We start from the raw sequence: 14,201 nt of genomic DNA on the forward strand, positions 1-14,201 counted from the left end.
TTATCTCCTCTTATGATTTCATTTGAATCCATTTAGTAGTCTTTATTATTATTTTATTTATTAGCATTATTAAGAAGCATCAGTGCTTTTTTTTAAGATTTATTTATTTATTTATTTGAAATGCAGAGCCACAGAGAGAGAGAGAGAGGGAGAGACAGAAAGAGAGAGAGAGAGAGAGAGAGAGAGAGAGAGATCTCCCACTGTTGGTTCAGTCCCCAAATGGCCGCAATGGCCGGGGCTGGAGTAGGCCGAAATCAGCAGGCAGAAGCTTCATCTAGGTCTTCCATGTGGGTGCAGGGGCCCAAAGAATTGGACCAAATGCTTTTCCTAGGCCATTAGCAGGGAGCCAGGTCAGAAGTGGAACAACCAACACTCAAAACGGTGCCCACATGAGATGCTGGCACCGCAGGTGGCGGTTTAACTTGTTACTCCACAAAATCGGCCTGGATCTATGGCTTTTTTTTTTTTTTAACAAAAACTTTTTTAAGAAAAGATTTATTTATTTGAAAGGCAGAGTTACAGAGAGAGAGAGAGAGAGAGAGAGGTCTTCCATCTGCTGGTTCACTCCCCAGATGGCTAGAACGGCTGGAGTTGCCTGATCCGAAGCCAGGAACCAGGAGCTTCTTCCGGGTCTCCCATGTGAGTGGCAGGGGCCCAAGCACTTGGGCCATCCTCCACTGCTTTCCCAGGAGTATTATCAAGGAGCTGGATTGGAAGTGGTGCAGCCAGGACTTGAACTGGTGGCCATTTGGGATGCTGGCACTGCAGACAGTGGCTTTACCTGCTACACCACAGTGCCAGCCATGGCTCTATGGCTTTTATACTTAGCATTTAATTGGTGATTAATCATCCTCAACTTTTCATTATTTTTCTCTAATACATCAATTGCTTCCAGAAACATCCTTCCAATTCCACAGTCTCTATAGTTATTATTTTCCCTCTCCCATGCCTGAGACATTGCATCAGGCCAGTGAATTCCCTTCCCTGCTGCATTAAAAAAGCACATTTATCTATTGCAGCCAGTGCATAGAAAAAAACTGAGAGTCAGGCCCAAGACTCAATTATAAGAGGAGCAGAGCTCCAGGGAAAGTTAAATTGTCAACTCCAGCAAGTCTGCTGTACCAAGATCAGGTCCCTGATTGGAATGCAGTGAGACCCTGAGATATGGCACAGGGACATCTGAAATGATATAATCAAAAAATCAAAACTCATCATGTGCACCCAAATCCTTTGGGCCCACAGAAGTGGCCCACTCCTCTCTGTTAAAGACTAGTGTCTAGAAAAAAAATAGTGGAGTAAGAAATGCTAGAATTCTATCTCTCCCTAAAAGCAATGGGAAAAAAAAAACAGCAAAAATTGTCATAACTCACTTTTTCAGAACTCTGGAAATTAACTCAAAGGTTTCAGCAACTAAGGGGTTAATCAAGAAAAAGGCTGCATCTCAGTAAGAATAACGAGTTTTATGGCGTTTTAACATACCCTGGTCCCATCACCTACTCTCCAACTTGGCAGTGGTCTTGATGTTAATAGCCCACATTCCTAGTACTGGTACCAGTATCAGAGGAAGAAGAGTGAGTCTCATTCGCAAAGCATTGTGGATGCTGGTTCTGGCATGTCAGGTGACCTCCTGGAGGATCTGCTGAAATGACTCGCCTTTATCTTGCCTAACTCAGAACTCTCAGGGCATTACATGGCCATCTGAGAAATGTTTGTTGAAAAATATTTGCAAGCAACTGTGTTTATCACCACTGTCTGGGGGCCAGGGAGAACGGCTGGGACAAATAATAGTTAACCAAAATCCTTGGGAGAAAAAGCTGAGCAATAAGGTGCTTTGAGAATAAGAGCTCTGAAAAACTCCAATATATTTCTGAGAATCTAAGAGATTATATGCATGCCCAGGACTGTGCACATGGTCAGGGATGACCTGAGAAGGCTCTAAGCCCCACCTCTGGCTAACAATAAGACTCTGTGCAAGCAGGAAATGAAGGCTAAGGCAGAGTTTGAAACTGCCTGGAGTAGTATTACAAACACACTCCAACACAGGCAGAGCTCGTTTGTAAAGACTGAGAAAATTTTGGGTCCCAGGAATTTAAGGAATTCTCATTCCAGCTATTAGTTGGTCACTAAGCTAGTAGGGAAAAGAAAAAGTAAATTCTTGAGGCCAGCATGGTAGCACAGCTGGTTAAGCTGCCTGTGATGCTGGCATCCTATATGGGCACTGGTTCAAGTCCCCGCTGATCCACTTCAGATCCAGCTCCCTGCTAATCTGCCAGGGAAAAGCAGCGGAACACGACTTAAGTACTTGGGCCCCAGTCATGCACATGGGAGACCTGGATGAAGCTAATGGTTCTTGGCTTTGACCTGGCCCACTCCTGGCCATTGTGGTCATTTAGGGAGTGAACAAGTAGATGGAAAATCTCTCTCTGTGTCTCCCTCTCTCTCTCTGTAACTCCGATTTTCAAATAAATGAATACATCTTTAAAAAAAAATAAAGAGATTCTTATTTAAGAGAACTAATTTAAAATAAATTTTTAAAAAAGAGAAATGAAGATACTCACAGATAAACAAAAGCTGAGAAAGTTTGTCACTAGTAGACATACCTTACAAGAATTGCTAAAGTCCTTCAGGTTGAAATGAAAAGACACTACACAGTAACTTGAAAGCCACATACAGAAAAATAAATTAATAAAGGACACCAATGAAGGTAACGCCACAGGAAATATAAAAGTCAGTGTTAATGTGTTTTTGGTCCATAATTCTTTTTTCTTATCTGATTTAAAAGACATCTGCATGAAACAATAATTATAAATCTATGTTGACGAGCACATAAAGTATAAAGATATAATTTATGGCAATAATAACATGAGAGTAACAGAGCTATTTCAAAGAAAAGATTTTGTATGCTATTGAAATTAAGCTGGCATTGATCTGAACTGGATTGTTGTAAATTTAAGATGTTAATTATAATCCCCAGGGCAGTCACTTAGAGAATAACAAAAATAAATGGCAAGGAAATCTAAGTAGTACACTAGAAAACATCCATTGGAGGAGCAGGTGCTTAGCCTCCCATACGGAAGCACCTGGCTTTGAATCCTGATACCAACGCCTGACTCCAGCTTCCTGCTAGTGCAGAACCTTAGAAGCAATGGTGATGGCTCAGGTGACTGGGTTCCTATCACCCACATGGGAGACCTGAATCAGGTTTTCAGCTCCCAGCTTTAGCCTTAACCATTACAGCATTTGGACAATCTCTCTCTCTCTCTCTCTCTCGATATAGATATAGATATAGATATAAATATAGATGATATAGATATAGATATATCTACCTCTCAAATAAGTAAATTTTTAAATAAACAAAATAGCTATTTGATATGAAAGAAGGCAATAATGGTGGAATCAAGGAATGAAAAAAGTAAGCTATACAGAAAATGAGTACGAAAAGGGCAGAAGTAAGTCATTCCTTATCAGTAATTACATTAAATGTAAATACTGTCAACTCTCCAGTTAAAAGTCAGAGATGAGCTGGCATTGTGGTGTAGCAGGTGGGTCCATGGCCTGTGATGCTGGCATCCTGTATCGGCACCAGTTCATGTCCCAGTTGCTCCATTGCTGATCCAGCTCCCTGCTAAAGGCCTGGGAAAGCAGCAGAGAATGGCCCAAGTCCTTGGGCCCTTGCCACCTATGTGGGAGACCTGGATGAAGCTCCTGGCTCCTGGCTTTGGTCTGGGCTAGCCCTGGGTGTTGTGGCCATTTGGGGAATGAACCAGCAGATGGAAGACTTCTCTCTCTCTCTCTCTCTCTCTCTGACTCTGACTCTGACTCTCTTTCTCTGTAATTATGCCTTTCAAAATAAGTAAATAAATCTTTTTTTTAAAAAAAGTCAGAGATTAGCAGAATGGATGAAATATAAGATCCAACTATATATGTGCCATCCATAAGAGATTTGCTTTACATTCAAAGAAACGATAGATCGAAAGTAAGTGGATGGAAGAATGGATTCCATGTAAACAGTAACTGACAAGAGAGCTGGAGCGACTGCACTGACGTCAGGTAGGACAGACTTTAAGGCTAGTGGTCTTCCTTTGTTTGAGGATGGTACAGAGTCCACTACCCTGCAAGATGACAGGTACTGCACCCTCTAACCAGGATCTCCCCCAAGCTTCCCTTCTGGCTGTTAGGCCAATAGCTAGGGCTGAGTCCAATGGGACCCAGCCACTAACATGCTGGGCCTGCTAAAAGGGGTGGTATTCCAAAGGACTGCAGGAGACAGCCAATGTATATGGGCAGGAGCCCAGAACATATCAAAGTAGGTCTTAAGGGATAAATTGTATTCCCCCAAACAAATGTGTTCAAGTCCAAACCCCCTAATGCCTCAGAATGTAGCCGTACTTGGAAATAGGGTCTCTGTAGATTTTTTTTTTAAGATGTATTTATTTATTTGAAAGTCAGAGTTACACAGAGAGAAGAGAGGCAGAGAGAGAGAGAGAGAGAGAGAGAGAGAGAGAGAGAGAGGTCTTCCATCCGCTGGTTCACTCCCCAATTGGTCGCAATGGCCGGAGCTGCGCTGATCCGAAGCCAGGAGCCAGGAGCTTCTTCTGGGTCTCCCACGTGGGTGCAAGGGCTCAAGGATTTGGGCCATCTTTTACTGCTTTCCCAGGCCATAGCAGGGAGCCGGATCGGAAGTGGAGCAGCCGGGACTCGAACCAGCGCCCATGTGGGATGCCGGCGCTGCAGACTGGGGCTTTAACCGGCTGTGCCACAGTGCCGGCCCCAGGGTCTCTGTAGGTTTAACCAAGTTAACATGAGGTCATTTTGATGGGGCCCATACCAGAATTATTGGTAACCCTACACAAAGGGGAAATTTGAATGTGTGTGCGCACACACACACAGAAAGGGAAAATGATGTGTAGACACACAGGGCAGCTCCCTGTGAAGACGGGCAGAGACTGGATCGGTGGGGCTGCACACCAAGGAGCACCAGGGATCAGGGCCACACGCAGAAACTAGGAAGAGGCAGAGAAGTATTCCAGCCAGGGTCCCAGGAAGAGAGCAGTGCTGCCAACCCTTTGACATTGGACTCTTAGCTTCCACAACCCTGAGATAGGAAATTGCTATTGCTCTAAGCCACTCAGTGTGTGGTTCTTTATTATAGTAGCCCTAGTAAGCTAATCCAGGAGGTAAATCATAGAGCTGGCTAGGAGAGGCCTTATTGATGTGTGTCCATTCATCTGTGATACAGGGTTTAAAGCCTTGGCAGGCCCCCTGGGAGGTGGTGTTACCCTCATTATCGAGAGCTTGAAGAAACCAACAAGCACCACCGAGTGAGACAGAAATGCTGTAGCTGTCATGGCAGGACACAGAAGATACAAGAAAAAGCACAGAAAAACAAGCATGCCAGGGGCTTGTTACGGACAGAACTGTGTCCCCCTAAAATTCACATGCTGAATCCCTCTCCTCCATGCGGGTCGGTTTGGAGATCGGGTCTTCACGGAGGTAATCAAGGTTAAGTGAGGTCAGAAGGAGGAGCTGTGTCTCCGTCCATGTCCCACTGATGGAACAGAATGCCTGAAGCTGGGTACCACAGGATGACCAGAACGTACTTGCCTCGGGGTGCTGGAGGCTGGGAAATCCAAGAACATGGCACTGGCATCCAGGGAGGGCCTTCTTGCTGCTTCATCCTATGGCGGAAGGGAGAAAGGCAAGCGGGGACTTGCACAAGAGAGAACAAGAGATCGACGGAACTTGTCGCTTCAAACTCCGTTTTTTCTTTTTTAACATTCATCTCAAGATTTTATTGTCTTCATAATCAAGACAGAAGAAGCAGCTTAGAATTGTGTCACTTGACCCTCTACCTTGTATCTCCTCCCTCTACACATTGTTTCCAGCTCTTGGTAGCCGACATCCTCTTGGATCCGTACTTGGGCTCAACGCACTTGAGCATCCACACAATCTTTGTAGCTGTAGTCCCTCCGCCTCCCCGTCGGCTTAGTCTGCTCACTGTAGCCGCTCTGCTTCCTGTCACAACGCCGATTGCACTGGGCATGGCGAGAATCCTTGCTTTCCTCGCACTTTGGGTCACTCTGTGGGATCCGTGCTTGCCACACTGCTCACAGAAAGCCCAGTGGGTTTTAGGAACATCGCCATGTTTGCTGGAGCTGAGCACGACTGGCATGGAAAAGACCTCAAGTCCTTTTATACCTGACATTAATCCATTCATGAGGGCAGAATGCTTGGGGCTTAATCAACTCTCAGAGGGGGTGATCTTGTGGCACAGGGGGTCAAGCTGCCACTTGCAAGGCTGGCATCCCATATTGGAGCACCGGTTCAAGTCCGGGCTGCTCCACTTCTGATCCAGCTCCCTGCCAATGTGCCTACAAAGGCAGCAGATAATGGCCCAAGTATTTGAGCTCCTGCCACTCACATAGGAGACCTGGATGAAACTCCTGCCTCCTGGCTTTGGCCTGGCTCAGCCCTGGTTGTTGTGGCCATTTAGTGAACCAGCAGATGGAAGACTCTCTCTCTCTCTCTCTCTCTCTCTCTCTCTCTCTTTCTCTCTGTCTCACCCTCCTTCTTTCTGTAACTCTGCCTTTCAAATATATAAAATAAATCTTTAAAAAAAAAACAACATACACAGACACAAAAACCTCTGGGAAAATACTAGCAAGGCAAATTCAACAGAATGGAAAAAGAATTGTACACCATGGCAGTGGGATTTATCCCAGAAATGCAAGGGTGGTTCAGCATAAGAAAAGAGGTCGTGGGCCGGCACCGCGGCTCACTAGGCTAATCCTCCTCCTGTGGCACCGGCACACCGGGTTCTAGTCCCGGTCGGAGCGCTGGATTCTGTCCCGGTTGCTCCTCTTCCAGTCCAGCTCTCTGCTGTGGCCCGGGAGGGCAGTGGAGGATGGCCCAAGTTCTTGGGCCCTGCACCCCATCAGAGACCAGGAGAAGCACCTGGCTCCTGGCTTCGGATCAGTGCAGTGCGCTGGCTGCAGCGGCCACTTAGAGGGTGAACCAATGGAAAAAGGAAGACCTATTTTCTCTGTCTCTCTTTCTCTCTCTCACTAACTCTTCCTGTCCAAAAAAAAGAGGTCACTACAGTGCATCATGTTAAAGGACAAAGGAAAGGTGGGCGTTAGGTGCAACAGTTAAAATGCCACCTGGGATACCTGCATCCCATATAGGAGTGCCTGGGTTCGAATCCCCATGCCCAATGCCCCCTTCCTACTAACGTGCACTCAGGGAGAAGGCAGGTGATGGCTCCAGTGGTTGGGTCCCTGCCACTCACATGGGAGATCTGGACTGGCCCAGCCCCAGTGGACCAGCAAATGGGAACTCTCTCTCTACCTCTCAAATATATTGATTAATTAATTAATTAATTAATCAAATATTTTTCAAATAGAAGAGATGCACTGTGCTTGATTAACAAAAATCAAAACCATCATGCTAAGAGAAAGAAGCCAGACATAAAAGGTTATGTGTCATAGGGTTCCTTTTATGCGATACAAGTACAATAGGAAATCCATACAGAAACTGGTACAGCAGCCACCAGAGACTCGGGGCAGGGGAAAAGACAGACGACTGCTTCATGGGTGTGGGGTGTTTTTCCGGGGTGATAAAAAGGTTTTGGAACTTGAGAAATGGGGTGGTTGTGCAGCATTGTGAATTCACTACACGCCACCAAATCGAAGGGTTCATTGTATGTCACGTGAATTCAATCTCAACGCTGAGTGTTGAGGGCCTCTTTATTTTAGTTACAATTTTAAAGGAAATGTGACTAAAGTTTCTCCATTAACTGCATTTGCCATAGGTTTTGATACATAACATCCATCGAGTGAGGAATGGGTCTTTAGATTGCTGGGTTGTTATGTTTGCTGATATTGTTGAATTTCTGGAAGAAAACCTGCATTGTCATGGATTAAAAAAAAATCCTATTGACTCAAGTTGGCTAGTGTTTTGTTTGGTATTTATATGTCTATATTCATAAATGAAAAAGCCCTATATGTATTTTCTTTAAAAATTGTCACTAATTGGTTTTGGAATTAAGATTACACCCTTGGCTGCCTGCATTGCATATCTGAGTGCCTGGGTTCGAGTCCTGGCACTGCTTCTGATTTCAACTTCCTGCCGATGCTCACCATGGGGGGCACTGATGTTGGCTCCTGGCCACCCACGGGGGAGACCTGGATTGAATCCTGGGCTCCCAAGCATCTGGAGAATGAACTAGCAGATGGGAATTCTGTCTGTCTGCCTCTCTGGAGTTCCCTCTCTCTGTTACTTTGCATCTCGGATGAAATAGATAGATAGATAGATAGATAGATAAATTTTAAAAGCCCACTATATAGAGCTCACCTATAAAGCCACCCAGGCCTGGAGTTTTTTGGAAAGTAGTATCCTTTTTTTTTTTTTTTTTTTTTTTTTTTTTTTTGACAGGCAGAGTAGACAGTGAGAGAGAGAGAGACAGAGAGAAAGGTCTTCCTTTGCCATTGGTTCATCCTCCAATGGCCGCCGCAGCCAGCACGCTGCGGCCAGCACACCGCGCTGATCCGATGGCAGGAGCCAGGTGCTTCTCCTGGTCTCCCATGGGGTGCAGGGCCCAAGCACTTGGGCCATCCTCCACTGCCTTCCCAGGCCATAGCAGAGAGCTGGACTGGAAGAGGGGCAACCGGGATAGAATCCGGCGCCCCGACCAGGACTAGAACCCGGTGTGCTGGCGCCGCAAGGCGGAGGATTAGCCTAGTGAGCCGCGGCGCCGGCCGGAAAGTAGTATCTTTAAGCACTATTTCAATCTCCTCGGACTTGTTGGTCTGCAGTGAGTCATCTTTTTTAAAAAGATTTTATTTTTATTAATTGGAAAGAGTGACAGAAGGAGAGAGAGAGATCTTCCACCCACTGGTTCCCTCCTTGAATGGCTGCAATGGCCAGGGCTTGGGCCAGGCTAAAGCCTAGAGCTTGAAACTCCACTCTAGTCTCCCACATGGGTGGCAGGGGCCCAAGTACTTGGGCCATCATCTGCTGCCTTCTCAGACACAAGAGCAGGAAGTTGGATCAGAAGTGGAGCAGCCAGGATTCAAACTAGCGCTCCTATAGGATGCTAGCGCCATGGGTAACACCTTAACCTGCTGCAGCACCACACCCAGCCCTCTGGCAAGAGTCGTTAAGAATGAAAGACAGAGGCCAGTGTTGTTGTGCAGTGGATTAGGCGGCCGCAGGAGACACCAGCATCCCCTATGAGCACTGGTTAGAGCCCAGGCTGCTCCACTTCCAATCCAGCTCCTTGTTAATGCACCTGGGAAAGCAATGGAAGATGGCCCAAGTATTTGGGCCCCTGCCACCCACATGGGAGACCCAGGTGGAGTTCTAAGTTCCTGGCTTTGGCCTGGCCCAGCTCTGGTCATTATGGGCATTTGGGGAATGAACTGATGGATGGAAGATTCTCTCTCTCTCTCTCTCTCTCTCTCTAATTATGCCTTTCAAATAAATAAAATAAACATTAAAAAAAACTCTTGGCAGAGGTCTGTCTTTTTAAAAATCTTTTCATTGCCTCAGCTTTTGCCTTTAAAACCATGCCCCCTGTTTTGCCTGCTGTTCTCTACTTCACAGAGTTCTGCCAGGGTTGAGCCAAGTATTTGCAGTTGTTTTCAACAAGAGCTGAGCATGCAAGAAGAAGGTCAACTCCAGTTTCAGTGTATCAATAATTAGTAACTCTATCTGTCACAATACAATCTCACCAAAGCTGTAATTATTCGAGAAAGATGGTCACATTGTTACCTTGGCCACAGTACGTATATCAGGAAACTGTTCATGGGAAAACAGGAGAACAGGTTCTGTTTTTTAAAACATTTATTTGAGAGGCAGAGAGAGAGAGAGAGAGAGAGAGCTGCCTGTGCCAGTCCAGAGAGAGAGAGAAAGAGAGAGACAGCACTGCCTGTGCCAGTCCACTTCTCAAATAACCACAATGGCTGGGGCAAGGCTAGGAAGCGAGCTGGGAGGCGAGAACCCGACGACTTGAGCCATCGCTGCTGCCCACCAGAGTCTGCATTAGCAGGGAACAGGAGTTGGGGGCTGGCGCTAATCAAACCCAGCTACTCCACTATGAGAGGAGAGTATCCCAACCGCTAAGCTGAACAGCTGCTCTCTAGCGTTGAACAGCCAACAGTATCGCTGGCACATGGCAGGGCTGTAGCTATGTTCAGCGACTGCACCGCCTTTCCTCTAGGAAGGGCCAGCCAGTCCCGGCAAGAATTGCATCAAGGACCAATCGAGACGTTAGTTTTTTATGCTCATCGTTCCAGCCCAGAGCCCTGGCGTCACGTGCTTAGGTCTCCGATGGGCAATTTATAGCATGGCGAGTCACTGAGCTCTGCCTCAGTTGACTACAGTACAGAGGATTTACGGACGGGACCTGTATCCCGTGGTCACCACGCCCCCCCTCACATCCCCAGAGAAGGGAGCAGATGAAAAGGCTGGTGCAACGTGCGTAGAGGCTCTGGCAGAGATCATTACAAAGAGGAGGTGTAAGACAGGCTGGCTTACTTGCTGCACAAAACGTCACCCACCGTTCAACTCTCACAACCGTCCCTGCTGAATTGCCACGGGACCATCCTTCAAGAAGGGTCCCAGCTGTCTCCGCACAGATAAATAAGGATGGCGTCTGAATGTCATTCCCTCTGTAAACTCTCCCTTACTTATTTTTACCCCATGAGTTAGTCTTGGGTTAGGCCAAGGGTGCAGTCTGTTGCTAGAGTAATGAATGCCTGGACCCCTCCGGGTGCAGCTGGGTCGGTGTGGCGTTGTCGTGTTGATCAATGGCAGAGTCGCCCTCCCAGTGTAACCAGAGGAAGAAAGACCAATGGAAACACCTCCTTCAGAGTCACCACTGTTGATTTTTCAGACTCGTGAGGATTTCTCAAAGCTGAAAGGAAGGAAACAATAACTCCTCGGCTCCGACGACTGTACCCAGTATTTCACTCGGGTGGTGCCCAAGAGGACCACCGGAAACCAGCTTGTCACTGGCCCGGTCTCCTGGGAAACAGACTCTGACACAGAGATTTGCAGGCAGGAAGTTGATTGAGGATCTACACCCAAGGGGCACGGGGGGGTGGGGCTGCAGAACCGGGCAGAGAGAGGAGCCGAGCTGTGCTCCAGCGGCAGCCAAGGCCCAGGTGAGCCCCATGAGGAGCTCTGGTGCTGTGCTGCCCTTTTTTTTTGACAGGCAAAGTTAGACAGTGAGAGAGACAGAGAGAAAGGTCTTCCTTCTGTTGGTTCACCCCCCCCCCCAAATGGCCACTGCGGCCGGCACATCTCGCTGATCCGAAGCCAGGAGCCAGGTGCTTCTCCTGGTCTCCCATGGGGTGCAGGGCCCAAGCACTTGGGCCATCCTCCACTGCACTCCCGGGCCACAGCAGAGAGCTGGACTGGAAGAGGGGCAACCGGGATAGAATCCGGTGCCCCGATCGGGACTAGAACCCAGGGTGCCGGTGCCGCAGGCAGAGGATTAGCCTAGTGAGCCGCGGCGCTGGCCTGCGATGCCCTTTCGAATGGTCCCTCTGTACTCCCACATCCACCAGTCACCGGATGTGGGTTGCCCTAGAGACAGGGACACGATCTTGTGTGAAGCCAGACTCTTCAGCTGGAAGCCAGCCTTTGCAAGGGACTCGGTTGCTGCCAGCTACCACCTCCCCAGCAGCAGTGGGGAAGGGTGCCCGAGTCCTGAAGGGGGGTACTGGGCAGCACCCGTGCCAGTCCGCCGCTCGGTGGAGCCACTTGCTCCGTGGAGGAGGCGTGCAGAGCAGCTCCTCCAGGATCTAGGTGGGGCTCACAAGAGGAAGGTTAGTGACCTAAACCACACGCAGTCAGGGCAGACAGTCTTGACTGATAGTTAGCATCCCACTTCTCTCCTCCGCATTCCAGGTTCTCTTCCCCTGGGGGAACAGCTCCAAATAGGCCACATTGGTCACGGGATGCAACTTCTCAGCCCTGAGGGGCCTGAGCCCTGGTCACTGGGCACTCCATAACCCCTCCCCTTTTGTTTTTTAAAGATTTATTTATTTGAAAGGTAGAGTTTTATTTATTTGTGAGGCAGAGAGACTGGTAGAGAGAAGTCTTCCATCCGCTGGTTCACTCCCCAAATGGCCACAACAGTTGGAGCTGGGCTGATCCGAAGCCTGGAGCCTCTTCCAGGTCTCCCACATGGGTACAGGGGCCCAAGGCCTTGGGCTGTCTTCCACTGCTTTCCCAGGCCATCGCAGAGAGCTGGATCAGAAGTGGAACAGCCAAGACTCGAACCAGTGCCTATTTGGGATGCCGGCACTACAAGCAGCAGCTTTACCCACTATGCCACTGAGCTGGTCCCCACTGGGCCCTTTTCAAGCCAGAGTGGTGACACTTGTCCATGTCCTGTCAAACCTGAGCAAGAAAGTACCAAGTGGCGCCCAAGAATAGCATCTAAATGTCACAAATAATCTTCCCTGTCTCCATGTATAACAGAGCTCTCTCCACCTGCCCATGAAGATCAAGGTCAATTAAACCGACCAGGATAGCGAATCTTTGTATTTCCTGCTGTTCTCTTAGTGTATAAAGCCTAAAACGACTGGTTACGAGCCATAGTTAAATTCTTTTAAAAAAGCATTCTAAGAATTTTTTTTTAATTTTTAAAGTTTATTTTTATAATTTATTTGAAAGAGAGAGAAGTTCAGCCAGAATCTCCATCTGAGTGTCCCACGTGGATGGCAGGAACTTAACGACTTGAGCCATCACCTGTTGCCTCCCAAGGTGTGCATCACCAGGGCACTGGGATTGGGAGCACAGCCAAGGCTCGAACCCAGGCCCTCCAATATGATATGGAAGTACTAAGCAGTACCTTAGCTGCTATGCCAAATACCCACCCCCGGAATTGAAATGTTAATAAGATTTTCCTGAGCCCGTGGTGGGAGAGTGACCCTCGGGGAGCCAAAACCTCTAAGCTTGCAAAGCTGAGGTTTGCAGGACTTGCCCACGTGGTTAATAGAGGGTAACGGTACATGGGGCTGACTTTCACCCTGTCTTGTTGGCGCTGTGCTTCACCAACGGGGACCATGGCAGCAGACAGTGGCCATTCTTGCAGGGGGACGCTATGTTCTGGAAGATGACAGAGTATCACTTCCAAGCGGGCACCTGCCTTACGCCTTCAACAAGCCATTCCATCTCCGTGTGAGGCCCACGACTTCCAGTTTCTAATCAAACCAGTGGATGTCCTGACTGTACCCCTTAGTAAAAAGTGGGTGCCCTGGCACAGTGCAATACGCCAGCCCACGGCAAAGGATTTAACGCTCTGTAAGCCCTCAAGCGGTGCCGCTGGCTAAGGCCCTGGGGACAGGAAAGGTGAATTGCTGTGCATGACAGGGTCAAAAGGGTGCAGTTTAGTCCCCTGGAAACCCAGGGGACAGTTGGCTTCCTTGAAGAGCAATGCTCTATAGGTGTTTGCTGCTCACAGGTTAGATATTCTTTAACAGAACAAAGAAGCACTAGCTGTAAAAGAAAAACATGATAAACTGAACTATTGAAATTAAGAGGGGACCAACGCTGTGGCGTAGTGGGTAAAGCTGCTGTCTGCGGTGCCAGCATCCCAGATGAGTGCTGGTTTGAGTCCCGGCTGCTCCTCTTCCGATCCAGCTCTCTGCTATGGCCTGGGAAAGCAGTAGAAGATGGCCTAAGTCCTTGGGCCCATGCACCCACATGGGGGACCTGGAAGAAGCTCCTGGCTCCTGGCTTTGGATCAGCACAGCTCCGGCCGTTGCGGTCATTTGGGGAGTGAACCAGCGGATGGAAGACCTCTCTCTCTTTCTCTCTCTCTCTCTCTCTCTGTCTGTAACTCTGTCTTTCAAATAAATAAAATAAATCTTTACAAAAAAAAGAAAATATCGAGTATCTGCAAATATATGGACCAACCAGCTTTCTCACACTATTTTGAGATACTGGCAGAGACACTGAAAGCTGAGCGTACGCACTCACTATGACCCAATAGAATAGCATACAGCTGCTGCAGGCATTCAGGGAGTGAACCAGCGGATGAGAGATCTCTGTTTCTGTCTCTCTTTCAAATAAAATGATTATACATATAAGGCCATTCGGGGGACCAGTGTTCAACACCAACCTCCCATACCAGAGCACGGGTTCGAGTCCTGACTGCTCCACTTCTGCTCCACCTCCCTGCTAATGCG

Source organism: Lepus europaeus, chromosome X, assembly GCF_033115175.1.
Source record: "Lepus europaeus isolate LE1 chromosome X, mLepTim1.pri, whole genome shotgun sequence".
NCBI classification, from domain to species: domain Eukaryota; kingdom Metazoa; phylum Chordata; class Mammalia; order Lagomorpha; family Leporidae; genus Lepus; species Lepus europaeus.